This window comes from Xyrauchen texanus, chromosome 28 (genome assembly GCF_025860055.1).
Source record: "Xyrauchen texanus isolate HMW12.3.18 chromosome 28, RBS_HiC_50CHRs, whole genome shotgun sequence".
NCBI classification, from domain to species: Eukaryota; Metazoa; Chordata; class Actinopteri; order Cypriniformes; family Catostomidae; genus Xyrauchen; species Xyrauchen texanus.
This window is the reverse complement of record NC_068303.1, coordinates 21371053-21397646: the sequence shown is the minus strand read 5'-3', so window position 1 is coordinate 21397646 and position 26594 is coordinate 21371053. Positions and strand designations below refer to the sequence as shown.

Here is a 26594-nt window from a genome sequence, read left to right as displayed (position 1 = left end):
AGATGCAAATGTAAAAATTCACAATTTACTGTCAGCCATGATTAATTTAATCCATGAGTGAAAGTGATCAATAACGGTGTGGTTGATTAAGCGAGTAGTATTAGGCTGGTCATGTGATTCTAACATGGCAGCCTCCATAAGGGAATCCTCCCCATGTAGAATAAAACAGCTTTTTGTTAGGTTACTGTTGTGACTGGAGTCGTCATCTCGTATGAGTGGTCAAGATTTTATACATATGTTTCAAAATAAAAAAAAATTGTAAAAAGAAAAAAAGGAGTCAATTCTTTTTTTTTTATGAGGAAAAAAATACTAAGTGCACCTTTAAGATACAGACATCTTTTACCTGTTGGAAACTTCATGCACAAAGTACATTTTAAATCTGAATTGTGTCATTTCTGCACCACTAGTGCCACCAAACAGAATTGCTAAACTTTCTTTTCAAAACAGCTTTCTGAATACACCCCCATCTGTCATTGGTCAAGCAAAGAAAAAGTCCTGCCCCCAACTCACGCCATTAGATGAGTAACGTTGTTGGGTCGGGTCTAAGCGGGTCACTCAAAACAAACAAAGCAATTTTTTAGTGCCACAGAAACACAGTGCTTGCAGGTTTCAAGAAAATTAACCTATGAATGGAATACTTATATTTGTCTATGCATATTAAGCTGGAATAGAAGTATTTTAACACAGTTAAAGAAACAGTTACACACCCTAGCTTTAACTTTGAGTTTAGCTTATATGGCTTACAGCCACAAGACTTACTCTCAGGTGGTTTGCTGATTCACTCCCTTCATTCACACACACACACACACACACACACACACACACACACACACACACACACACACACACACACACACACACACACGCGCACGCACGCACACACACACAGACACACAAAAATACACACACACACACACACACACACACACACAAACACACCCACACACATTCCCTCCTCTCCTTGTGTCCTTCACTGGCTCCTAGATGAGGTCCAACGAAACTCTCTTCATGCATTGGAAATTATGGGTGTATATGCATCCAGAGAAGCAGCAGGGGCAGAGTTGCAGGTGTTCTGCAAAGAAGGCCTACCTCAGGCAGGGCCTGGAGATAGCTCCCGGATGGAATTATTTCCCTTACTCTCAGTGCAATCAATCAGATGCTCTGGCAATGATGCATTTTTAACTTCCAAGGTCCTAATAAAGCACAGTGACCTTCAATTCATCATAACTTCCCCTTGTTTCTGAATGTGTGTGTGTGTGTGTGTGTGTGTGTGTGTGTGTGTGTGTGTGTGTGTGTGTGTGTGTGTGTGCGTGTACTCTTGTACAGCTCAGAGTCAGCAAACTCCTAGACCTTTTGTACTAGTATGCCATCAGACTCTTCACTTCTTAGAATTGTTTGATTGTACGCAGAAGTATAAAGTTAACTTTTCTTCCCTGTTGTCCCCATGAGGGGCTAGTATCAGGGGCTAGTATCCAACTATAAGCTATGAATGTAAAACAAAAAACCCTATGTACATTATATTTTGTTTTACAATTAGGAGCGGTATTTCATAATTCACCAATAAAGTAAAATAGTGTTCCCTTGTAACAAAGCATCTCTAGACTTAAAGAATTTACATGACCTCACTAGCGGAAGTGTCTCACAATGGCTTTTCAAAAATAAATAAGTAGTAGCTTGCTGTGACAGTACCATGGTATTTTGATTAAATATTATGTAAATGATATGCTTACTTATTTTCAATCATCTAAGCATCTGTAACATTTTGAATTTGATTTGTTTTACTTTAAGGAGCTATATGAAATTAAACAAAATTTAATTAACACCTTATTTCTATGAGATAAGTTATGAATCAAAGAGTTTTCTCACCCATGAGTACACCAATTTACTGAGTTGGGACTGTGCTAGTGAAAAAGTTTTTCCAACTCTATAACAGATATTGCTTTATTTTAATTTGGCTCTTAATGATTTAAGTAATCTTTAGGAATATTCAAGAAAAAAAATTCACACAAGACTAGTCTATTTATTAAACATAATTCATAAATAACATACATTACACAGGAGGTAAACTTCGTCCATAATATTTCCATACATCTTTGAGGTCCAGACTCCTCATTATAATACCATAATAAGCATTTGTGAGGTAAGACCATGGATGGCTCCTTATTAATGTGTTTAGGTTACTCTTTAGTCTTTACCTTGTCAGTGCTGTTTAGCCATTTGAGATGTTTGATTTCCCCGATTGCATTTTAAACTAGACAATTCTGAGTATAATTCACACTCCAGAGATACAACAGGACAGAGCAGAGCACTTCAAGCATGGTTTAAGTTTGGAGAAGAGTGCATCAAGTACAAATGCCTTGGGCGTTTGAGTGCAGTGAGTCTTACACACTTTGGTGCCAGGTGAAAGTATAACTGCAGCTTCATTTGAGTGGTTTTGTGATGGCTCGCGTAACACTTGTGCGAAAACCAGGCTTGAATTGTGTGTGTTTCAGATGAGAAAGCATATTTAGCGTATATAAAGTGCCAAACGGCAGATGAATATCATAAGATTTGCTGGAAAACTGCTGCAATAACCAACACTTAACTCCCACTTCAGTTCCCCTCAAACACCTGCAATTCCAAACAGAAACATTCAGGGCTGGACAAAAATCATTCAGGGTTAAAGCCCCAAATGTTTTGACCTAGCGACATGCCTGGCAAGTGGCCCCCAAAAAGCAGAGCTATGTGTAGGTGTTTCTGCTTATAATGTCACACCTAGTCAGCTTATATTTGTAAAGCTTTTAATATTTTAAAAAAAGCCTCTCTAGTGACTTAAAGTCCCCAATCATGCATGTAAAATATGACTAATAACTGCTTTCTTCAAAGTCATGGATTTTTCCTTTCTGTCGAAAACTTCCCAATGTCTTGATTTATTAACACATACTGAGCCATGCAATACTCCACTACCAAGTGAGAAACTCCCTCTCTTACCTCGTGTCTCTTTTCAGAAAGTTTTTAGCCATTTTCCTTTTCAACCTATTCCTAACATATTCAGTTTGACTTGGACTAATGATAATGTCTCAAATCAGTTTCCTTCTGGCTACATTACCATATTAAAAATGAAACGAAAGAATAATTTAATTATTGTTGAGCATTTTTACTATGGGATTTCTGAAAAATATGGGTCATGGTTTTCATGTGATTCACAGCTGATGAACCGGAGGTCTCTGGACTTGCATTTCTCATTCACTGAGATTTTTTCAGTAAGACATTAAGCCATCAGCCATTATTTATTGATAGAAGTCAAGAAAAAAAGAGCGAGTGTGAGAACAAGTTACCACGGTTGGGCGTGCAGGATTCATAGAAAAGACAAAAGGAATTCTTGATGAACTTTGAAGTGCTTTTTCCGGAAGTCCTTGCAAATGCATATTGATGAAGTCAGAATTGTCTTGCTTTGGGGTAAGAGGGGAATGTCGACTGCTTTGCTTATCTTCTAAATATTCATGAGCTGAGAGGACACAGCTCTCTCGGATTGCGTGAGAGGAATTGTAAGAGTGACATGATTGGTTCTGAGCAGTAATGATTAGGAGTGAAAAAAACTGATGTGTGATATCATGGGAATTTTTCTGTGTAGTATCAGAAATCTTTATGTGAGACATGAATATCTGCAAAATGTGCCACTTCAGATTGTGGTCCAACACACAGTAGAGAAAACTACAAAAACAAAACAGAACAGAATAATCCCTTTTTGATACATGCAAGATTATGCACTTCGGGTCAATTAGATTTTTTTTTACACTTTTAAAAACAATTTTATTTGTGGTTCTGTGTCAATGGCTGCTTGCTTGATTATGCAAGTGATTATTCATGATGCATTTATCACTGTTTACAATTTACTAAAAGAATAATCCTGTTTCTGCATGGTTTGGCCATTTGGAGCCCCACCAAGTTTAATTTCGAAGCCTTTAATGAATCTTTTTTTTTTCTTTTCTGTTTATTCTGTTCAGTTTACATATTTTCAATATATTTTTATTAGTTAATCTTATTTATTATAACTTATAATCTGGAAGCTATATGTCACTGAAGGTGTAAATCAGATTTTGAACAGCTGCTATTAGTTTAAATGGGTTTGCATTAGCTTTTGTTAACATGCCTATATAACTTTATATGATTAGGTTACTGTCACAGATTTGTTATTTGCTTGTTAAATGGCAAATATGTAGGATCTGTGTCTAACCTGTTATCAAGAACCCATGATCAAAGCTTATTTTTCTTGATTACAATTAGTTGGGTTGCAAAATGATAACACGGGAATCTGCATGCTGTTTCAGAAAGTTACGGAACCCTGGGATCGGCAACAGTATGCCAATTCATTGACATGCCCAATCTCCCATCGGATATATTTGGAACGGCTCAACAACAATTGCCCTCCCTCGCACAGCCAGTGCCAGCCAGACATCAATTCAGGTATTTGATTTCAGAGGAAGAACTGATGCCAACTCCAACTTTAAGACATCAGATATTTCATATGCCACTGCCTGAATCTTGGATTTAAGATGGACCCCAAAAAACCTTACCGAAATTACCTGCAGGTTGAAATGTGGTGCACCTCATTAATCTCTGCCTGCATCACCTTTGTCTATTGATGAACTACACTCTTGAAATGGAATATGTAGACTATCATTTAATTGCCAACAAAAGCCTTCATCAGCCAACAATGCATCAATGTGAACTTCTGCAGTTAATCCAGGATGGACTTCAAAGATATTTGTCATTAATCTTAAAAGTAACATTTAAAAAAAAATAAAATTATAAAGAAAAACCAATGGATCTTAACGCCAACTTAATTGACAAATTTTAAACCATGACTTTTAAAACACATAAATAACTAGTATTGGCATTATATTCATGTTGTGTAGCCAGAGGGGAACTGGCCCCCACAGTGAGCCTGATTTCTCAGTGAGGTTATTTTTCTCCATTAACCAACATATTATGGAGTTTTGTGTTCCTTGCCACAGTTGCCTTTACCTTGCTCATGGGGGCTCTAATTACAATTATTATTTAAATCCTTGCACAATTTACAATCATATTTAATCAAACTACACAATGATCACTCTAAGACTTTATAGATATTACAGTTTATGTGTGTTGTGAAAAGTGCTAAATAAATAATTATGATACGATTTGACTTGTGGCTCGACTGGTAGCGCGTTGTATCAGTTGCATGGGAGACCACAGTTCAATCCCCATTCAAACGAGGAAGTAATCACCTATGTATAAACAATTACGAGAGTGATAAGGAGGTTGCCTTTTGATCCATAATATTGCATTTTGTCTCTATGAATCGTTCAGTAGCGGCTGCTGGTCTTTCAAAGAGGGGAAGCTCATTTTCGGCCTACATTATAAACTTATTTACCCTATTTTTTGCACTAAATCAATCTTAGGTGTTGATCTGCCCTGCTGTTTAATTCTAATTTTTTCCTCATAAGGAAGACTTTCAAATGGCTTCGCCAAAATCAGGTCGACAATATTAGCACCGTCTGCCATCGTGCGCAGTTTCACCCGTACGACGCTAGCCTAGCCTACTGTATGAATGAATGAATGAACGAACGAACGAACGAACGAACGCTCTAAAACAAAATATAACTAATCAAAACTGAAACAAGGAATGTGGTGTATAATTGTGTGAAATGTATTATGTAAATTGACTAGCAATTTCCCCAAACAAATATAAAGAAATAGGTTGCAGCAGTTTGTCTTTCGACTACACTTGAGAAATCCGCGATGGGACTGAGCGCGAAATAGCTTCAGTGACTTCTTATAGTACAGATTCGCTGTCAATCAAAAGGAGATGCAGTCTTTTGACAGATCCTCCAATCATCACGCGGAAGCCCGGAGTCCGGGCCAGCCCACTCCTCATTCACCCCCAGAGACGCTGAGCGTCCGTGGGCGGGACATAATCGCAGCATTTATCCAATGACCGTCTATTTTCGAGCACTGAAAAAACTGTTCAGAGCAGCCCCATTGAAGTCAGTGGACGCTCGGCTTCAACAGGGAAATGCACTGACGCTATGGGAATGTATGAGAAGTAAATCGAGTCAGCCGACCTGCTATATGTAATGTAGCTGATTCTGAACGAACTCGTCTTCGAGATGAACGTGTTCTAACGCATTTTTAGTCAATAAATTGTTTACACAGTAGTACATATTTGACAATTATTTTTTTGACATTATAGGGGAAGCTGAGCTTCCCTTGCAGTCTTAAAGAAATCCCCACTGGAATCGTTATGGTTAGATTTGGGTTTTGGTTGGGGGTAGATTTAATAAAATGTGCATTTCTCTTCACTCTTTTCCACCCTGTTCAGCTGAAAACAATTATTTTTACAACTGGCTTCTGCCAAACTCTCCAGGATATATATGGATGTCACACTTGTTTATATGCTCTGAAACACTTTAGTCTCTGGGGGCAGTGTTTTCAAATTCGGTCAACGTATACTGATTTCAGCTGAAGAAAAATCGGAACACACTTGCCAATTTTTATGTGAGATCAGGCTGTACGGCCACTTCTTAATTTTAATCATTCAGATGCCTTACTGGGCAAGTAAGTGTCTTAAAACATGAAATACTACTAACAGAAGTTATCAAACCTGTACTTTTTTTCTGTTTGGTTCAAAACAGTTATTTATCAACTGATTCTGCATCTTTCGACTTGATCTCAGGCATGCTGAGAGCAATGAAAATGGCACAAAAACTTTCACCACTAAAAATAATTCAATATATCACCAGGACACTGGCCCCAGCTGATTTGAATCAAGGGCAGCTGGGGTGCTTTCACATTTTAAGAATCCATCACCCTGTCCTCATAAAGCAGCAATCTGGCCCACACTACCTCATTTAATAGACAATTATGATTCATTTCTATGAATGACCACTATGATCATTCAGCACCACCCTGTTGATAATCTATTTACTTCCCGATGGGTTCCAGAACTTTCTGTGGAGAGGGCAAATGCCTTTAACAATTTCCAAATGAAAACATGGAATGTCTTTGTGCTCCCCTCCACCAAAAAGCTTCATTAAACTCAGATGTGTTTTTTATCCCCCTCAGATTTATTGCAATAGGTCTGTGTCTAAATTCATAGTTTGTAGTGTGTCATTTCAATGAGGAAAGTTGCCTTTGTGGAGATCACTCAGCTGTTGTACATTTCTTTAAGTTAAATAAAAACTTGCAGTCCTTTTAACTTTTAGCTTCAATCATAATTTTTTATTATTATAAAAATGTATTATTATGTAAATGTATTATTATTATTCACACAGTAGACGGAATTATAATTTAAATAACGCATTATCTAATTTAAGATGAGACATTACAAGGTTGAGCACATGAGAGGAGAAATTTCTTGTGCATTGTTGTCAGCTATTTTCATAATGTCATACCAGCTAAACTAATAAAAGGGGGATCAGGGTAATATGGTTTGCTAATCATTTTATATGCTTTTCATAACACATTACACAAAAGCAGTTAATTTGAGCAGACACAATTAAAATGTGATTTGTGCTGGGGCCAATAGCAGAGAGGGTACACATAATGCATATCTAAGTTCAAGGTTAATAAGGAAGGATAGGGTGTTGCAAGACTTTTATATATGTATTATCTGGTCTTGCCTATGGGAGTGAGGTCACAGAGTAATGATGCAGCCAGTATCTCAATGAAGAATTTAAATATTGCTAGAATTAGTGTAACATTATACTATATTAGGTGCTTATTTTGGGGGAAGGCACTGGGTAAAAAATGGGGCTGGATTCTCCCTGTTGTAATTATCTGAGATACTCAGATCTCAAAATGGTGAATATCTGTTAGGGATTTGGTGCCAGTCTATATTACATAGACTGAGCTGATTAGCTTGACAATTCAGCCAGTTATCTGCAACCAATGTTTTGATCTCTTTAACAATATTTATTACCCCAATCTTGAGCCTTATTTGGGGTCCCCCCATTGTTAGTCAACTATGGTCACAAGTTCCATTGTTACAAACATATGACTTCGCTGTGGCTTCTATATATTTCATTCCACATATATTATTAATTCTGTCAAAATTTTAAGACCACATTTACATGCACTCTAGAAATCTGCTTATTTGTAAAAAGCTGTGTTCTGAAACGGCTCATAAATGTAAATGCAGCTGATTAATTTAGAGAAAGTGCTTTAATACAAATTACATCTCTCAGAGATCACAGCTTATGTGTTCTTGTTAATGCATAGGTGCCATTTTTATATGTTTTTGAAGAGTGCGCATGTTCATATGTGCTCAAGTGCACCAAGGAACCCCATAGTCTGAGGTAAAGGGAAACCCCACTATTGCAGTGCAATGTATCTGCCATAGTATGTACAACACTTTCTCATTCCCAAGTCATCTAAGAATGACGCTTGTGCAAGAGCCCAGTTCGTCAATCTACAGACACCAAAAGCACCCACTGGCATCAGTTTTACGACGTATCCGGCAAGTTTCAACGAGAAACCTTTGACATCAACTAACTGATGCGATGGGCATTTTAATTTTAGCATTGTTTAATTGTACTTTGGGGTAAAATTTTGTCATTGTGACAGGTCTCGCACAGCGGCAAGTGGAGCCTCCACCCCCAGGTGGTCCAGCTGATTTGGGGCCGCTTTGGCACGGCACAGATTGACCTCTTTGCCTCCCAAGACAACTCCCACTGCCCGCACTTGGCCCCTCTCGGCACAGACGCGCTGGCACACAGCTGGCTCCGGGGGCTGCGCAAGTACGCATTTCCCCCAGTGAGCCTTCTTGCACTGGTGCTGTGCAAGGTCAGGGAGGACGAGGAACAGGTCACCTTGGTGGCTCCTTATTGGCCCACTTGGACCTGGTTCTCGGATCTCACGCACCTCACGACAGCACTTCCCTGGCAAATTCCCCACAATAAGGACCTCCTTTCTCAGGGACAGTGCACCCTCTGGCACCCACGCCCAGACCTCTGGAATCTCCACATCTGGCCCCTGGACGGGACACAGAAGACTTAAGTGGTCTACCACCTGTAGTCGTAGACACAATCAACCAAGTCAGAGCTCCCTCTACCAGGAAACTTTATGCCCTAATGTGGCGTCTGTTCACAAATTGGTGTTCTTCCAGATCTGAAGACCCACAGAGATGCGCAGTTCGGTCAGTGCTTCATTCCTGCAGGAGTGGCTGGAGGGGAGGCTGTCCCCCTCCACCTTGAAGTTGTGTGTTGCTGCTATTGCAGCCCACCAAGACTCAATAGACGGTAAGTCCCTTGGTAAGCACGACTTGATTATCAGTTTCCTTAAGAGGCGCCCGGAGGTTGAACCCTTACCGGCCAAGCCTGTTCCCCTCCTGGAATCTCTCAGTGGTCTTCTCGGGCCTTCAGAGAACCCCCCTTCGAGCTGCTTGATTTAGTCGAGCTCGAAGGAGGCAGACCCAGCCTCTTCGTTGCTGTGTCCAGTAAGTGCTTTGCGTACCCATGTGGACCGCATGCAGGGCTCTAGATGCTCTGAGCAGCTCTTTGTCTGCTTTGTTGGACAGCGGAAAGGGAACGCCGTCTCCAAACAGAGGTTAGGCTATTGTTGTTGACGCTATTTCCCTAGCCTATCACACCCAGGCCGTGCCCCCCCCCCCCCTTGCGGGTTGCAGAGCGGCGGGCTGGGCACCACCCAACACCTTTGCTAGGTTCTACAACCACAGGGTTGAGTCGGTCTCGTCCAATGTTTTGACAGGTCCGAGCCGGTAGAACTCTGTAATACGGAACAACCGACCGGGTGTTCTGCTTGCACCCTTCACCAAGCTGATCCAGTGCGCCTTCTTTCCCAGGTTAACCAGCAAGCTCTCACTTCCTGGATGCTCTTCCTCCCTAGCCCCCTGTGGCCGCAGATTCAGTGGAGGAATTCCCCGCCAGACCCACCACAAGTCGAGTACTCCGTGTTGGACTTGGGGTCTACAGGCCTAGTTCCTGCTTCAGGCAACTCCTTGTGACGTATTTCCACAGTACAATCTCCCCACTGGCAGGACCTGCGTCTCCCTGGGAGGATCTACCACTGCACCATGTCCATGGGTGGCTTGACAACCCCAGTGTGTATTAACCACAAGTTACCTCCCCCAGTTTGGGCAGGTCATGGTCTCCATAGGCCTTTTCCCCCTGAAAGAATAGGAACAGGAAAGGACGCCTTCCCCGATGCATCTATAGCGTTAAGCCCCAGCCGCTTTTAACTCTATGACGAGAAACATAGAGCGAGAAAAGGCGTGGCTGGCCGGCTGTCTCCCATGCAAGTCATGTCGCCTGTTTCCGTACAGGTATGGGTAACCTAAGAGCGGTATATGACACCTTTTATTGGGGGCATTGGGGAGGGTTAAGTGCAGCCGACAAATTTCAAAGGCTGATAACTTACAATAAAGTTTTCTCATTGAAAACAATGGGTTTTCTCACCGTGTTAATGAGAGGACGCCAGGGGGCACCTTTGGTGTAATCATACAGATGCAGATGGCCTCTGCATATGCATCAAAATTGGATGCTTAGGGAATGAGAATGGGTTGTTATATAGTGCACACAGCTTTCATGTTTTCAGCAGCTTGCATTAAACATGTAACCCAGGCTTAAATTAAGATATATTTAGAGCCAAACATTAAAAAATATTAATGAATCAGACAAGTGAAATTGAATAAATAAATGTTTTTTTTTTTTCAAATAAATTTAACTTGTTATTTATTACAGCAAGAAAAAGAAAACAATTAAAACTGAAGACCAATCAGATTAATCCTGTATTCATCCTGCCGCACCCATTTCAGAATAAAGTTAGATTGTTCACAGAACTTGCTGGAACAGCATCAGAGAGAGACCTGTGAAAGGAAACAGAGAGACCTGAAAGAAAATAAGCCTTATATCAAAACTTAATGACCCCTAGAATGTGTATTACTTATAAAATTAGCTTTGATGAGATATCTAAACATTTGTTGAAGCTGGAGAAGTCTGAGAAAACTGGAGAGAAAACCTAATTTAACTGAACCGGATTGAACACAAACTGTTGTTGTTTCTGTAGGTAATTGGTGAATTTTGTGTTAATTTGATGTTTTGGATTGTATATCTAAACTGCTGTGTTGGTTGAGGCTTTGGTGATGTATTTTCACTCGTTGCATGATTGGTGCTGTTGTATGATGTATTTTTTAAAGGTGCTATATGTAAGATTGACAACAAGAATTTGAAATGGGTACTGCAGTCCAAATTCAAAATATTGGAGAGTTGTCTGCCCCACCCCAGACTTGAAGCTCATATGGGTTGCCAGAATGTTGACATGCAAATTAGCCAACTCATCATCCGTTTTAAAGGATTTCTGGGCTTTAAGCTGTCTCCTTCCAAAGGCATCTCCAATATTTATCCTTGTTTTACTCTTCCTCTGGTCATGGTGGTTTTTAGATGGATGGCGAGGCTTTTTAGGTCGAGTGGAATCTGTTATCTCTGATCCAATTTGTTTGCTGGCTTCCATGGCTACAGAATACAGTGTTGTTTGCCTGCAAACTTTTTCAAATCTGGCAAGCCAGATTTGAAAAGTACTATTGGTGAGTGAGAAGTGGGCGGGATCACACAGGCCAAAACATAAACAGAAATTCTGTCCCTGAATTGAAACTTCAAAGTAGAATATACTGGCTGTAGCATTGTTTTTGGAGAATCCAGTATTTCAACTTAGCATGTTTCCCAATTCTCTAATGACATATTATGGCCATTTTATGATATAGTATAGTAAAAAAAATTACATGTAGCACCTTTAATTAAGAGCCTCATGATTGTAAACTGACTTAAATAAGCAGTGCTGAGTTGAGTTAAAAATAATTTGAGCAAACTTGAACTGAGTGCAATCTGCTGTCATGTGCAGGTCAGGTTTTTATGTTTTTTTTTTGTTTATGGATTTCACTCTGGACACAAATCGCTTGCTGTGAAACCATCCGTTTCACACATGTGAAAGAAAGATGGTGAGCCACCTGCGAGACAGATCATGGATCCGATCGCTTGCATTGTCCTTGCATGAATGTTTTGAATAATTTTTGGAGTTTTTTACTTTTGGTAAAAGAGTTACACTTAAACTAAATGGACAGAGGATCCATAAAAATGATTTTAACAAGCACTTTAAAGGGGTCACAAACTGGGAAATCAAACTTACCATGATATCTTGACATATAAGAGTTCATAGCACTATAAAAACATACTGTAAATTTCAGACCTGAAAACTTCTTCGTTAGTCCATGTAACACAACTTCACAGCAGAAGGGAAGGAGAACACAGGGAGGTGGATTTTCCAGGCTCAGGTAAGACTTTTAATCGGCCATATCAATGCATTACAACTTCACAAACTCATCAGCTTCACAGGCACAACAGATTAAACGCAACAGCTTCAAAAGCACCATGGCCTTCCTTGTGCCACTCTCTCTCTCTCTCCTCTGCCGGTGGCGTGGCTGCTTATATGCCACTCTCTCCATGCTCACTGAAATTATAAACAGGCGTTAAACATAATCTAGCTCAGGTGCAAGCACCCTTACCGCTGTCACTCTCTCCAGACGGATGCTTGACCACGCCCCCGCTGCCACAGTTAAAAAAAAGGCTTTATTGAAACCATGGTGCAAAAATAGCTTGTTTTCTACTTCCTCCTCACTAATACGTCATAGTGAGGTATTACATCAGCATAGGCCAGTCTCTGACTTGTGGTTAGAGTAGAGCAGTGAGATTATTTTTGGAGCAACAGGAGGTGTCACGATGGCCACGAAGATGTCAAGATATTGTGCAGTGCAAGGTTGTGGGAAACTACACTTCTTGCATTTGCTTTGCAAGGATCCAAACATTAAGAAAGAGTGGCTGACGTTTATTTTTAATGAAGTCCTGGATCACATTGGTAAGAACGTGTTTGCACGCTTCATTTTACAGATTAGTATTTAACAAACAAGACACAGTTCGAAGCAGGCTTTGCAGAGAGACTTATATTAAAGTTGATGCAGTGCCAACTACATTGGACCCGACAGTGCTGTCGCAACAAACAATTGTGAGTATCTATGTTAATTGTTTTGCTTGTAAGACTGTCAGATGAGTTCTGAGTATTTTATTTGATCCTAGTGATTTTAGACGCTCCTGTATTAGTTTTAATAAACAGGGATCTCTAAGCTTTCTTGTTCTTTTGGCATGATGGCACATTTGCCACAGATGCACCTAAAGAGTATTGATATCAATATATTTAGACAGTTCTTTCCTTTTTAATGAAAACATGACTCATTGTAATGAACAACGTATGCGTTGTCACTACACTGAATATATAATGAAAGATGATGATATGATGAATGACACACCGGTGAATGTATCCTGTATAGGATTACATGTTGCGCGGTAAGTGTATACTTTCACAGATATAAATGTGATAGCACCATGTATTAACACTTTATTTGGAACTGTCATGTGTTACTGTGTAAAACATGGCAACGTTTCACCTTTGGACTGTTCGCCAACTATTTAACAACATACAAACCGTTGTGTCACGTTTTGGTTTAAACAACTATTATAGAAATACCTATTACACAAATAGACAAGTAAATTATAGTGATTACTTACCATGCTGTTACAGACTGCAGTATCTGTGGTGTTTGTGGAGGGGGTTAATTTTCTTCAAATTCGGGATCAGACTCTGGCTCAAACATGTATAGATGAATTCCTCCGGCTGTCCTTTTTTTACCATCCAAAGTTTTTAAAACAACCCCACATGCACATAATGGTGGTCATTTACACTCATTCATGTGCAAAGATGTTACCCAATCATGGCAGTTCTATCAGGAAGACTTGCAGACTTGAGTGAAATTTAAGATGACATTTATTTGCTGAATATAAAACATAAAAGTAATGTCTCTGTTTGGCGTAAGCCCCGTCTAGCGATCCGAAGAAGTTGAAGTCGGAACCCTCAAATCCTGCCGGAGATAGGAGTCAGGGGCGAGGAGCCTACCCCCGTGCAGGACGGGACTCAACTGGTGGTGGTGGGGTGGTGGAGATTGCCGTGTTAGCACACTGAAACAGCAACGTGATAGATTGTGAGCAGACTTATAAAGCAATGGCTTACATGTGATTGGCTGGGAATTACCCAGCTAATGATGCGATGATGTATAGCTGCTAGTCTTCCCGCTAGAACTACGCTGCACTTACATTGGGCGTTTACACTGAAGTCTTCAAGGTCACACACCCCAAAATAATTTAGCATTTGAATCAGAGGCACAAAACTAGATAGAAAATGACCAATTATTCCTAAATTATGACTACTTTAATGAAAAATCAAACTAATATTATAAGTGGACCTCAAGAAACATTTTAAAGTAAAATAAAAATCCAATTCATGACACCTATAACTTCTTCAGTGATTTATAAATTCACCAGATCAGAGACTTGATATTTGAGTGTCACAGTAATAATTCTGTACTATTGTTCTTAATGTGAAGGTGTTGATGTTCATGGTTCATTCCTATTGATTGTCTTGTATGGTATTTGTAACTTTGAAACTGGTTCAAAATATAATTCTATAATTAGAGATTAGTTAAATTATGATTAAAAACCTAATTAGAAACTAAATAGGAACTAAACCTAAAATAGTAAAAAAAACTTTTCTTTTTTGTAATCTATTTGTTGCAATTCGTTGAAAAACTGTACAGAAAAAAATACTGTAATTTTTGTTAACATTGAATGTCCTGTCAATACCAATTCATCTTTACAAAAACATTCAACATAAACAAAGCTTTATTTTCCTAGTTGAGTGTGTGTGTTTGCTGCTACCTCCTTCAGTACCTAATCTTCTGATGGCCCATAATCTTCTGATGGCCCATAGGTACTGTCACGAACCCCGCTCCCTCGCTCCGCCCCCTCGAGCTTCCACGCTCGTTCTGCTCCCTTGAGCTCGCACGCTCGTTTTGCTCCCTCGAGCTCTCATGCTCGTTAGCAGGTCTCCCTCCTCGGGCTCGCAAGCCCGCTCTCAGTCACCACATTAGTTTCACCTGTACTCGTCTGATCACCCATCATTGTTTACACCTGCACTCGCCCCTATATATATCACAACCCTTTCGTCTCACTCCTGTTGGTTATTGTGTTTAGTTTCCCGTGTCTTTGCCGCCCGCTAGTCCCGTCTAGTTCCGAACTCCCCTGTGAATAGTTACCCCTTAGCTTGCCAGCTCGAGTGTTCCCCTAGTTCCGCTGTCTTTGATCCCGCTAGTCCCGTCTAGTTCTGCGCCCTAGTTGTTAACTGTTTTCCCGGCTTCGACCTCCCGCTCTCGTTGACCACTCTCTCCCGAATTTGCCCCTTAGTTCCATTCTGATTCCCCGGCTTCGACCTCCCGCTCTCGTTGACCACTCTCATTGGATTTGCCCTTGTTTGTACTTTTGCCTGCTTTGCTGTAAATAAAAGCAGTTTCCCACCGACATTGTGACTGTCTCGTCTTGTGTGTGTGTGTGTGCGGGTTACAGGTACATGTTTTCAGTGTAGTACTATTAACCTAGTTCACTTTTATCTTGAGTATTTCTGACACACAGGTGTTACAAACAGCTTTCTGGAGTATGTGTAGATGAGCTATTATAATTTGATTTCCACAGAAGTTATTACTGCATAACTTCATTAACGACAGCTCTATTGTTGAACCATCATTGTTCGAATGATGGATGTGTGACATAGCTACTATGGATTTGAGAAACAGTCATGACTAGCTAGTTAATTTTTCCAGCGATGCATTGTAATATGCTGATTAAGCGTGTTATGTAGTTGTACGGGAAACGCACCACTGGTTGGTTGGTATCTGTACAAAGTTATTATCTTTAAATTATTTAGGAAAATTCTAAAAAGGTATGAATCTACTGAATTTTTACATACGACAAAAATCTATTGGTAACAAGCGCACTTATTTTACTGAAAACCTTTCTTTTTAATGCAAAAGGACTCTGATGACAGTGATCAGGATTGCCAGATCGTTGTAAAAAAGACAGCCCAGAGACCAATCAAAACCTACACAAGAACCAAATTAACTGTTCTACTACAGTTACAATTGAAATCATTGTTATTTCGAATACAGTTACATTCCAAAAGTAGTTTGATTACTGAAGAGATTACTTTGCAATTTATTGTCATTTGTTTAATTTAATATTAAGTCCTTTCAGGTGGAAAAATGTATACCTGAGCAAGGTCAAGGTCATCTGTTAGATGACCTTGAGTAATCTAACGGAATACGTTACACGTTTTACAGCATGTATTCTGTAATCTGTAGTGGAATGCATTTCAAAAGTAACCCTCCCAACCCTGCCCATCCTATACCTAAAATCTATATAATTTTACAAGGCCTATTACGCATTACACACAATTTAATCTGTAAATGCCAATATAGTAGTAATCATAACCACAGTCGTTTTCCATGGTAAATTAAATCTGCTTTGATTGACTGCCTGTCTTAAAATCATTCAATGGGGTATCTTTTTCAGATTCTTTGAAATCCTTCTCCTTCTTGGTCTTTGTCATACATCTCTGTAATGAAAAAGGCCAGCATCTCTGTGGTTGTTCACATCATTCAAATATAATTTATGCAATATGTCAAACTTTCAAACTGTGTGAAAATGAATATAAATAAATCAACCTGCATCAAGTTTAAAAGTTGCCCAATTAACTTGGCAACCCAAGTGGTGTGGTAATATTGGAATTAATTCAATTTTATGTGCCATATCAGAAAACTTTACTTTACAGGCCTGGTATTTTGGATAAAAATGACAAATTAATAGGAGATTTAATTAAAAAAAAAGTTCATATTTATTGTTTGATAAATCCTTTAAACTGTTCCTCTGCTCATGGGACTCTTTGTCTCGCTCTCGCTCTCTTGACAGAACAATCTAGCCAAGTATGGACCCAGCAGAGGAGTCTACTCTTCACTCCTCCCTCTCTCAGCAGGGAGCTTTACTGGGATGTCAGCACGATCAAATCTCTGCATCTAACTGGGCTCTAGAGATGATGGCATTGCAGCTCGCTGAGCTCACCTTTGTCGTCGCTCTCTGCTCCTGACTTCCACAATACACACACTTGCCTACGAATACACTATTCACAGATTTTCCCATTGCTATGGCATGCATGTGTTCTCAAACTTCTTTCCGCAATTGCAGCCGGTGCAGTTAACATCAGTCTTCGCCAGCACAGTGGAAGTTCATATTTATTGTTAATAAATAATTTGAACTGTTCCTCTTCTCTTTGATCTCTTGGGTCTCTTTGTCTTGCTCTCACTCTCTTGACACATACACACACACACACACACACACACACACACACACACACACACACACACACACACACACACAGAAAACAATGTGCAAAATGACTCTGGCCAAATTCCATCTGATTGTGTTTAAATGTTCATAGTAATTTTGGTATTGTGTGTGTGCTAGTACTTAATAATTCCCAATTGTCCACTGTCTACTCAGACTGTGAGTACAGGTATGTATGTGTCTGTGTTCATTGGCATTTATAAAACCATTCACTTTGCCATACTGATTGATATGCTGAACATTTGTCTCCACAACAAAGGCTGTCCAACCTCCAAACCCCCCCAACACTTATTGCATTTAATACTAAATAAGCATTTAAAAAACATTTGCTGATAAGTAATCTCCCATAAAACACCATCTGTACTGCTTTTCTCATTCTTTCATTTGCTGGAATACATGACAGCGAGTGAAAAAATCAAGAAAAACAGAAAGCGTAGCACAAATTAGGTCAGCCGTGATCTGTGACCAATAAGCATATGTGCTATCGCCACAACTGCATGCTCCAATGATACTAATGAAATTCTTTTTGATATTGGAGCAGCACAAACACGACTTTTAACTTGTATGTGCTGGCATTTCAGCTGTGAATCTTCAGGGATAAACTTGTAGGTAATGTAGACTGGCTTAAATGAGACAATAAAATAAGTTGTATATCATATTTAGAGTTGCATAAATTGTTGCTGTGAGATTTGAGGAACAGAAGAAGTGCTTAGTTTTACAAGAACATCTTTAACCTGTCTTGCTCTCTATCTATGAAATTAGCACATGGCCATATGCAACACTCGTTTTCCATATTCTAATACATTCAAATAAGGGGCAAAGGTTCAGGGTAGAACTGTGGCAGAGCAATCAGCATATTTATTGAGACCAGGCATCAGCCTTTGTCAAAACAGGGAACATTACATATCCATGCTCTTACAAGGACTACAATAAAAAGGAATTAGCCCTGAAAAGACCAAAACAAATTGTAAGCACGCTCTGATAAAAAAATATGCTTATTTTGTTTATTTTTTGCTGTTTGACTGTGTCATTACATTGTTAATACATTATTATAACTTACAACCTAATCATTTATAATAATTTTATAAAATATGTGCAATTGCTGTTGTTTCTGATTATGTGCTTTCTCATTTCTGAAAGCGTTTTAATGTACTGATACCATAGAGAATGTGTGCAGCATAATTTACAGGATTAAACAGGTCAAAACTTGAAAATCTATGCTAAAGATGGAAGGACCATGTTGATTAGCAACCATGGAGCTCAGGAAACCTCCTGCCTTTGAAATTTCTCCACTTTTGCCTCTGTCTGGCCTCCCTGCATTTCAGGGTCACGGTACATTAAAACAATGTCCCATTTCATTATAGAAATGTCAACCGCAACATCAAAAAGAGATTTGAGCACTTAAAAAAAAAATATTATAAAAGAAAAAAGAAAATGCCTAAGGCCAAACTGAAATCTGATTTTGATGTGCAGTTTTAGTTAAATTTAAAATAACAACTTTTTATTCCAGTGAAACATTACTCATTATGCTGCACATTTTTCTATCTGTCTATGAAGGAAGAAGGTCTGCAGAAAGTTGGTAAAAGATTAAAATTGTTTCTTTTGTGACAGATAAGGTTATGAATCATGCAGTATATCTCCTGAAAGAATAGAATTGTGCATCATTTATAGAAGCAATTCTCAGTGGCACCAACCCCAGGATTTTATATTCCATTCTGTGGTAGGATTGGGATTAATTTTGATTGACGCATATGACTATACTTCAATGTGACTCATAGAAGTGAGGGTCTTACATGGGTTGGCATTAATAACAGGGGTCTGTGATGACAAGTATGGGCCATAAAATTCAAGTGGAATATGTTCAGTAAATGCTACCAAATGCACTTAATACATGACTTGCTCATTATGATGCATTTCAGTTAAGCAGTTCCACTCTCTAAAGAAGCAGTAATTATACATTGTCCTACAATAGCTGTCAATAGAGCTATTATTTAGAATAATAGATATGTTCTGAATAGCATGGTCTGCTATCATCTGCTAACTAAATGGCATACATTTTTGACCTAAATGGATTTCAAGTGATATGCAAAAATTCTGCATTATGAACTGGAGTCTTTCTCGCTATTGAAATTAGAAAATTATATATTTCATAGTGGGAACATTTATAAGTGCAGCAATAATTCTGAATCAAAGCCTAGCAAAAGTTTAGGCCATGCCTAAAGCATCTCAGGTTCACATACAGTGCTGAGTCAAGGTAATAATAGTTTTGAAATTTGAATTTAGTTTTTATTTCTATTTCATTTTCAAATTTTCACTCCAATTCGGTTTAGTTTTAGTTTTGTTCATTAGTTATTAGTACGTTTTAGTTTAGTTTTAGTTTTGTTCATTAGTTTTTTGTTAGTTTTAGTTTTGATCATTAGTTATTTGTTAGTTTTACTTTAGATTTTCAGTATATTCAGTATTTATTTTAGTGTTAGTATTTATATGAAGGCATATTGGTTAATGGGGAAAACAGGTATTGTTTAATATGGGTCGGAGCTGGACTCCCCAGTGTCTAATATGTAAATTCTCTTATTGTGGGTGACCTCCAAGTTGGATTTTGCTTAGGGCCCCATATGCTTAGAAATGGCCCTTCTAATATTACAGCTCTGCAATCAACTCGATTCTCTGGGACAGAAATGTAAACTGTGCTGGTTAGGGGAGGAGGCTATTGGCATATGGTAGTTACGAACAGTAGTCAAAGAAAAGCTTCCAATGTCATCATTTACAGCAGGGGTGCTCACACTTCTATGGAAAGAAATAAAATGTTTAATGTTATTGCAGCAAGATCTACCTTACACAATATATATACATTGTCACAATACCAACATTTCTGTAGTTGTTAGAGAAGTTTGAAAATTTTTGATACCAGCTTTTCTCAACAAATAATAACGTCATGGTTACTGTTGTAACTTTCCATTCCCCGGGGGAAGTAAAGAAGACTATGTGTCGAATGAAGTGACATAAGGGGTCTTCCTGGGTTGCCAAACGTACCTCTGAACCTGAGAAAAGGCCAATGTTAAGTCGGCAGACAGAATTTTCATGCCTCGACCCGGACATACAGGTATAAAGGGACGCAGGGCAGCAAGTGCCAGTCAGGATTTTACACTGAGGAGCCGAAAATTAGGTACGGCCATTTACAGTGGTAGGTTTAGTGCTGTGGCAGGAGGGACACGACGTCTCGTTCCTTCCCTCGGGGAATGGAGGTTACAACAGTAACCATGACATTCCCCTTCTGTTAATCACGCGATGTTGTTTCGAATTAAGTGATACAAGGGGTCCCATATAAAAATGCGACGCACTGACCGTGTTACGTGAACTGCCGAGACAGGTGCAAGCAGGCTACTGCGTGCTAGAGGCAACTGTGTCGGCTGCATGTAGCCCTCCCTGACGCCCCCAAAGAGGTGTCACATACAGACATTAGGTTCCCCGCACCCCTGAGGGTCCTATTCATTCAGGGGGAAAATACCCTGCGGAGGCCACATCCTGCCCAGTCTAGGGGGAGGTAACGTGGCAAATACACCACGAGGGTTGTGAAGCCGTATGTGGGAAATGGCGCGGTTGTAGGTCCAGCCTAATGAAGGGGGACTCTACAAGCACGGCGACCGGGGCAGCGGGGCTGCAAAAGGGAAACGCGGGCCCGCTGACAGGGGGACCGTACCGCCGGAAACACATCACAGGGAGTTTGCCTGAAAAGGGAACTAATCCCGTGGAGCCCGACCCCAGTACAGAGCACCTGTAACTCGTAGTAGGTCTGGCCGCAAATTTCTCCGTTGAATTCGCCAGCCAAAAGGCTAGGGAGGAGAACATCCAGGGAGCGACGCTTCGTGGCTAACCTGGGATAGAAGGCACAATGGATCAACTTGGTGAAGGGCACTGTTTGCAAGCGGAACACCCGGACACGTCTGGACACCTGGTCCAAGGGAACAGACGGCAAGAAGTGGTGATTGTCACACGGTATGTGCTGTGGTGCCATGCCCAGCTCGGGACTTGAGTCTGTAGCCAGTGCTGAAGCGGTCTCATATGCATCAACCCGAGTGGTGAGGCCATGGCTGAGGATGCCATATGCCCCAGGAGCCTGTGGAATTGTTTTATAGGAACCGCTGTGCCGGGCTCGAAGAGAGCGAGGCACCTGAGCACTGACTGAGCACGATTGTTGGTGAGATGCGCTGTCATTGAGACTGAGTCATACTCCATGCAGAGAAAAGAGATGCTCTGAACCGGGACGAGCTTGCTCTTGTCCCAGTTGACCTGAAGCCCTAGATGGCTGAGGTGCCTGAGCACCTGGTCCCTGTGAGCGCACAGTAACTCTCGAGAGTGAGCCAGGATAAGCCAGTTGTCGAGGTAGTTGAGTATGTCGGATACCCACTTCCCTTAGCGGGGCAAGAGCTGCCTCTGCGATCTTCGTGAAGACGCGAGGGGACAGGAACAGGCCGAAGGGGAGGACCTTGTACTGATACACCTGGCTGTCGAACACGAACCATAAGAAGGTGTCAAGGCAGAATAGAGAAATTGGAAATACGCATCCTTCAGGTCTACTGCCGCGAACCATTCTAGCTGTCAAACGCAGGTAAGAATCTGTTTCTGTGTGAGTATTTTGAACGGGAGTCTGTGTAAGGCCCGGTTGAGAACTCACTGTGTGTGTGTGTGTGTGTGTGTGTGTGTGAGTGAGTGAGAGAGAGAGAGAGAAACTTTGAAAGATTGCATGTGTGATTACCTCTGTTTGCAGCGGCTCTCATCAGCAGTTACATTGCTTCAAATTGCCAAGAAGTAAGTTTAAGTATATATATATATATATATATATATATATATATATATATATATATATATATATATATATATATATATATATATACTTCTTAGCAATAGCGTGATAATTGCGTCGAAATGCTGATATGAAGGCTCTGTTTGTCGCTCACGAAAATATGTTTGCATATGTGTGTGTGTGTGCGCGTGTGTCTGAGAAAGTGTTGGTGAGACTGTAAAAGAGTAGGACGGCAAGCACGAGGTGTTTTCCACAGAAATTAAAAGATATTTCAGATAGTATAGAAACTGTTGTATTTATCAAGTCACTGGGGTGCTTTGACATCAAGACTCTGTTTATTGGTGGCAATGCAAGTCTCGTTATGTGTGTGTGTGTGTGTGTGTGTGTGTCCGTGCATGCGCGTGCATACGCAAATCTCATTGTGTTAGTGTGGTTGACAGCGAAAGAGAGAGAGAGGGAGTGCTAGGCCGCTTGTCTGCAGAAACTGAAATAAATGTAGGATATTGTAGACTTTTTCATTTTTATCCAGTGTACTTTGCCAGTGTCTTTGTTTTAATTGGTTATTTTGCTGTAGTCTGTATGGCTCTTTAAAATAACGGAAATAATTTGGTGAAGTGATTTGGAACCGTTACGTGATCAAGACCTGGAACTACTTCATATCCAAATAAAAAAAAGAAAAGAACCTCAGAACACCTGTGAACCAGCAAGAATAAAGAATTCAACAGACCTGTGGAATAACATTAATTAATGCACTATGAACTAACATGGAATAATAATGAAAATGTTATTTGTATTAACTAACATTAACAAAGATTAATAAATGCTGTAAATATGATACCTAATGCATTAACTTATTTTAACAAATTGAACCTCATTGTAAAGTGTTAGCTGTAAAATTATAATGTTTTAGATGCTGTTAATATGTAAATATTGTATGTTTCAGTGTTAATATAAACATAAGCAGATCACAAGTAGCAGAGTAACGTTGAGATCACATTAGTTCAACTTAACCAGTAAAGTCATACAGGTTTGAAACGACATGATGGTAAGTTAATAATGTCAGAATCTCTCTTTTTTGGGGGGTAAAATTTTTAGCTCTTCTAGTAGGAATATGATCCCCAGAACTGACAAGACACTCCCCCTAATAGGCCTGAGAGGATAGAAGGCATAGACATCATATAGATAGACACCCTATCGACCGCTACTGCCTACTGGCGCAGACGAGCCGCTGCGCCACCATCTTAGACCGGTCACCCGCTCCACTCAGTGTAATCTGTATGGCAGGTGCAATGAACTGTCAGCGCATTTAATTAATCATACCTCACTGAATACCGAACTGATTTTCACGCGGAGTTTTTTTGCTGCAAAGGTCATTCATGTAGCTATGATACAGGACACATGGTTCGGCGTATTTTAATATTCATAGTAGGCTAACAGTAATATAATATTCTGATATAAGATATAAAGTGACCAGATCAAAATATGTGATGTAGGATATAAGGTATTTTATAAATCACACACTATAAATATGATAAAGAATCAGGAACAGATAGTTGCAGTAAAGTAAGATATTTTAATAAGTTGAAGAAACTATTTATAATGATTTGTGACACACACTCTCTCTCTCTCTCTCTCTCTCACACACACATACACACTCTCACAAACAAGCAAGCGCACACACACAAACACGAACGGACACAAACACGAACACTCTCTCTCTCTCACACACACACACACACACACACACACACACACACACACACACACACACACACACACACTCTCTCTCTCACACACACACTCTCTCTCACACACACATATTTAGCCTGGTCGCCCTGGCATCTTCTCTCCAGCATATCCAGCATCATCTTGTTCAGGCCAGGTTTGGCATCCACCGAATGCAGCCACCTGTAAAAAAAATTGAGAAGAAGCTTTTCAAAGTGTTTGCATCAGTCATTTCCAAAAATTAAATTGGGACAACATTAAGCCTACCTTTGTATTGTATGTGGATGTGGGAGGGGAAAATGTTGAGTCTCTCTGAGGTATTTGTATGCCTTTGGACCATGTAGATGGAGCGTGAGCGCAAACTCTCTGTAGTCCTTTGTGTACTCGTGGCCTTGCTTTGCCATGAGGTCTATCTGAAGATCTGAAATGTTATGATTTAAAATTAATCTTTCTGATTCTGAATAAGTCCCCTTCAGATAATAACTAAGGAGTTTAATAAAGAGAGTAAGAAGAATAACATGTACATGAATTTCAAAGTGCTAAGTTTGACTTACCAGAGTACAATTCAAGCTTCTCTTTGAGCTCTTCATTATTGAGGTTCTTTTCCCTCAAATCCCACAAAAGACTCTTCACTGTGGTTTTTGCCCTCTTTTCTCTGGCCATGGAATTCTTCTTCTCTCGCTCTAGACTTTCCACTCTTGCCAAGGCTTCATTGATTCTGGTCTTAAGACCGGTAGGAGAAGCAGGCAAGGCATAGCCATGATCCTAGTAGAAAGATGAATGAACATGGTTTGAGTAATGTTTCACTTCACAAACATCACTTTGACACCACTAGTTTATGGCCCACATTCTTTATTATAGTCAACACCTGTCAAAGCCGCTGCCAGCACTGTGTGTGTGTGTGTGTGTGTGTGTGTGTGTGTGTGTGTGTGCGTGCCAGCAATGCATGTTCAACATATCTTAAATTGTGTGTGTATGGGTTTATTTGTGAGCGTGTTTAATATGAGTGGCAGCAAACAAGTGAGATTTTAATATGTCCAGGAAACATTATGATACGATGTTTAAAGTAGAAATATTCACATCATTAGGCTGAGGTTGTGGGCTTAAGGTTGCCGTTTCCTGGGAATCCTGAGAGGCCACGGACAGGCTTTCTTCAGCTCTTCTGGAGGTAGACGTAGCCCTGCCCTTTTCCAACTAAAATGAAGAAGCATAATACATAATGAAATTTGTATAAAGGGATAAGTATCTTACCCTACCCCATGATTGATAATATAATATTTACATTTATGAATGCTAACAGCCTTATGAGGATACACCTAATCTTTGGAGGTGAACCGGGAAGCTGAAGACGGATGGAATAACATCATCTCGGTGTCGGACAATCTGACCCGTCCTATCAAAATCACCCTGCTTAAAATGTTGAGAGCAAAGCACTGATGATCACTTGCATGGAATCCTTCTCTCCTCAAAGCCACTTCCCACTTCTTCCTCACATCTTTGTCCTTGGGAAACCTTCAAAATGAAAACGGAAGATTTTGGAGAGTCTACACAAACACATTTCACAAAGGAGGTCAAGCTTATTTTCTTCCTTCACATTTCTTAGAACCTTTCTTCAACTAAACTAAAATTTTCAAATAAAGGAGTTAAGCTACTGAAAAGTTACTTGATTCAGTAAATAGTGAAGCTAACAACAAAATACTACGTTACTAGCTAAGCTACAAGTAGTGACTGCTCAACACTGATAATACAGTCTATGACACTTGTGTAAAATTCACTGGCCACTGTTATTATACCAATAATAATTGTTTTATTCCTACATAGAATTATTGTGTCAATTGTAATCTAAAGCCCTATTCGGATTCGTGATTAACTTTAGGGTAACGTTAGATGGAGTAATAATGTAATTTTACCACAGGACATCTGTAATATTAATGGCCAATTCGCACAGGATAATAAATATAGGTTATCAATAAAACTAGCAGAAGTGGGATGGGTAACTCGATTTGCGCATCGCCGTCATGCATGTATTAAGTTACATTACTTCCTGATATCACGTGCGCAAAAACAAATAACCTATGTTTATACAGCAGGGCCGTTGACTGCTTGTATCTGATAACCGAGAAGCTCTTGTAATTATTACTTTACCCCACCTCTCCATGCCGGGTGAACACCGGCTGGTGCAGTAAACATAGCCTAGCTAACGTTAACTGGCTACGATTTCAGTACATTAATATCAAAGATCCTTGCTCCTTCTCAATTATCTGGTAATAATGGACAAAATACAACCAATAGTACGGGAATGTTAAAACTTACTTGTGAAAAGTAATCCCCCGGGCCCTATTTGTGATGGTCCGCCGATTAGAACAGGAAAATGCTCCACAGTGCTCTGGCATCTTAACTGCTGCAGCGCAACGAAACTAGGAGTACGACCGGTTTAATATGGCGGCCGTATTTCTCAGTGCGCAGCGGCCAATAGGGCATCTAGTCTCTATATAATATCTATGATAGAAGGACAGTGAATCAAACATACTTCCTTCTAACCCCTACTCCTCAATTAAACACAAGAGACTAAATCACCTAGTCTCTGTGGGTCTTTACCCTTTCAGTAAAAATGGTGATCAGCTTGAAAGTTTAGCTCAAATTAGCTCAAATTCTAGTTATGCATTTTTTTTTATTTATTTATTTAATCAGGGACAATACACATCAAGAAACATAATATCAATATTTAGCCAAGATGGCTAATTTTCATCCGT

General features: G+C 39.8%; 1 pseudogene; it reads right to left on the bottom strand.

Annotated features, from left to right (window-relative positions):
* Nucleotides 1-26234, bottom strand: part of LOC127622491 (THAP domain-containing protein 6-like) — a 157506-nt pseudogene extending 131272 nt beyond the window's left edge.
* Nucleotides 26235-26594: the final 360 nt, after the last annotated feature.